This window comes from Cupressus sempervirens, chromosome 10, assembly GCF_028749045.1.
Source record: "Cupressus sempervirens isolate cs-2001-9-10 chromosome 10, ASM2874904v1, whole genome shotgun sequence".
Classification (NCBI taxonomy): domain Eukaryota; kingdom Viridiplantae; phylum Streptophyta; class Pinopsida; order Cupressales; family Cupressaceae; genus Cupressus; species Cupressus sempervirens.
Window position 1 is genome coordinate 17,944,046 of NC_143127.1, and position 2,980 is coordinate 17,947,025.

A 2,980-nucleotide genomic window follows, 5' to 3' on the forward strand; every position below is an offset into this window, starting at 1 on the left:
GAGTTTTAGTTATGTTTTGGAATATTCAAATTTGATTGCTTGTCTTCATTGCAAGTGGATGTCCTTTAGGAACATTGTTTGCTGGTGTTTAGGGGAGAGGACACAGTACTTGAACAGTTTCCAATGGTTGTGATAGAAATTGTTCATTTGATACCTATACTTACTGACTTAATGTCCAACTTTTTTGACAAAATTGTATCAATACTTGTGATTTTAAAGTTGTTAGTACATTGATGATTACACAAAATTGAATGAAATGTACCCTTTGTTCTGAAAGGTAACCAATGATGTGATGCCACATCAGCTGTGCAACTATGGGTACCCTTTTTGCACAATCAATGGTCTCACTTTTTATTTGGGCCATTTTGGACAACTTATTTGATGATGTGGCTCTGAAACCTTAGTTATAAGCAGGGGACTTGCCAAGTAAGCTGCTGTTAAAAAATTGGAGTGATTTGAAATTTCCACATAGGATTTTGAGAAGCGTGAAGTTAGGGTGCTCAAGTATCGGGTCTTCTCCCCTAGTACCCATATCCTGGGCAAATGGTTTTTAGCATAGTTGCATGGGGATGGGGGTACTTTGGGTACGGGCACAGGTACAGCAACTTTTCAAAACAGGGGATGGGGGTTCGGGTACACCAATTTTTATTTATTATAATTTTAATATTTTATAGAAAACCCAAATATATGAGTCATGACATTTAGAGTTTTCAAGGACACTGATGTGTTTTGCAGATGTGTAAGTTTTCACTGTTACAGGTTCAAATTTGCAATATGTTTGAAAGAATATATATGCTATATTTAAATTAAAAAATCAGAAATCCTATCTGTTTTGAAAATCAGTGCATAACAGAGAAGGAAGACTTAAAATACAACCAAGAAGATCATAAATCATTTAAAAACATATTGCAAATGATAAATATTAAACTTCTAACCTGAATAGAGATAAAACTTAGCAGTTTACTATTCAGCTTTTAATCAATTGACAACATTGTATCAAAGTTTCAAACTGATTGCATATTTACTATGTTTCATAAACAACACGCTGTTAAACAAAAATCCAACATGGAGAAAATTTTACTGTTTTGCCTTATTAAAAAAATTAACGAGTGCTGACGTGGCAGTTTTCCCTACAGAGTACGTACCCTAGGGAGTACGGGAAACGTGTCCCAGGGGTCAGGGTACGCGTACCCATGTAACTATGGTTTTTAGTGTTAATTTTTACGAGGGTAAATCCATTATTGCAAAACCCAACTCAAAAGGTTGTTGGGACAATTTTATGGCAATTATATTTTCACACTCATGAAACAATCATTTCCATGATCTACTCCGAGTCTTTATTATGTGTACTGAATAGAACATTCAAAATTTGGTTTTATCTGAGGACCTCAGATAACTAATTCATTTTCTTCTAGTCTTCACGTTGTGAACGGACCAATTTTCTGTTGTCTGCTCATAATATTTTCGTGCTCCTCTGTAAATTAAGAGGCTGATTTTCCGTGTCATCATATAAGACGGTTCTGTGAAAGTATATTGTGGAACTAACCCATACAAGATGGTTCTGTGAAAGTATATTGTGGAACTAACCCAGGAACTAGTTACATGTCATCCAGCATTCCTCAGAAGTAAGTGTGGGTCGCTGGATATTTTCTGAGCGGATTTGTTTCAGGATTATTACCAATACGCACTAGAGGGGTTTCAAGGGGATTATAAAGTATCATGGAATGGATTAGAACGAAAGGAATACTCAATGAAAAAAATAATAGTATGGCTGGTGAGTAAACTAGAGGATGACTAAGAATGTTATAAATTACTAATAAAACCATTTTACAGAATTGTCATGATAATACGTCACGTACGCACTGGAATACTTTTCACTCGTGATTTATTGAGGAAACTATTAGTACTCATTTGAAAAATACGCAATTAGAGGATTTATTTTTAAGAACTAGCGTGGTTTACAATCTGTTATAAGGCTTATTATTTTTCTTATGCCTCTGCAGTTCTATATCAATCCTTAGTTTGAAGAATATTTGTTGTTATTTCTTTATCTTTGGAGTACACAATTAGAGGATATATTTATAAGAATGAGAGTGCGGCTAGACAATCTGATATATGACATTAGTTTTTGATGCCTCTTCAATTCTAGACTATTTGATATAGGAATTTTTATTTATTTTTGATGCTTCTTCAGTTCTATAGGAATCCTTAGAAACTATAAGTACTCATTTGAAAATATTTGTTAATTCTTTTATCTTTTGGAGTACATAATTAGAAGATATATTTATAAGAATGAGAGCAGTGACATTTTTTTTTAATGCCCCTTCAGTTCTATATGAATCCTTAGAAACTATAAATATTCATTTAAAAAAACATTTATTATTCTTCTATATTTCATAGTACACAATTAGAGGATATAAGAATGCGAGTGGTTATACAATTTGATGTAGATCATATTATTTTTTGACATCGCTTCAGTTCAATATATTTATAAGAATAAGGGTGGTTATACAATCTGATATAGGACGTATTACGTAATTTTTTTTGATGCATCTTTTGTTTTGTTTTATATGATTCTTTACAGAAATTTCTGTATTCAATTGAAAAATATACATTGTCAATTCTTTTATCTTTTGGAATATGCAATTAGAAGATATATTTATAAGAGTGGAAGCAATAAAACAATCTGATATAGGATGCATTATTTTTTGATGCCTCATCCATTATATAGGAACCTTTAAATAGTAAAGCAATTAGACTTATCTTGCAATAAAAGTTCGTCTAACTGTTTTTATTAGTTAAGATACATAGTTAATTGTGTGAGTCCAGGATTTAAGTGCTGGCACTAGGATAGCAAATATATTATTGAATTAATGACGTGCCTGAGTTTCTTCTATATGTATTAGATAAATAAAGCTCATGACTAGTAAGAAAAAGGGCAGTCATAAATTTGGAGGTTCATATTTTTATGTTTGAATTT